A 538-nucleotide genomic window follows, 5' to 3' on the forward strand; every position below is an offset into this window, starting at 1 on the left:
CCCCCCCTGGGCTGGGCATGGTAGCTCACACCTGTAATCCTAGCCCTTTGGAAGGTCAAGTTGGAAGGATCCCTTGAACCCGGGAGTTCAAGACCAGCCCGGGCAACACAAGAAGACCCTGTCTCTATTAAAAAAAAAAAAAAAAAAAAAGCTAGGCGCGGTGGCTCACACCTGTAATCCCAACACTTTGGGAGGCCGAAGCGGGCGGATCACAAGGTCAGGAGTTCAAGACCAGCCTGACCAACATGATGAAACCCTGTCTCTACTAAAAATATAAAAATTAGCCAGGTAGGCCGGGCGCGGTGGCTCAAGCCTGTAATCCCAGCACTTTGGGAGGCCGAGACGGGCGGATCACGAGGTCAGGAGATCGAGACCATCCTGGCCAACACGGTGAAACCCCGTCTCTATTAAAAATACAAAAACTAGCCGGGCGAGGTGGCGGGCGCCTGTAGTCCCAGCTACTCCGGAGGCTGAGGCAGGAGAATGGCATAAACCCGGGAGGCAGAGCTTGCAGTGAGCTGAGATCCGGCCACTGCAC

Source organism: Piliocolobus tephrosceles, chromosome 8 (assembly GCF_002776525.5).
Source record: "Piliocolobus tephrosceles isolate RC106 chromosome 8, ASM277652v3, whole genome shotgun sequence".
Taxonomy (NCBI): domain Eukaryota; kingdom Metazoa; phylum Chordata; class Mammalia; order Primates; family Cercopithecidae; genus Piliocolobus; species Piliocolobus tephrosceles.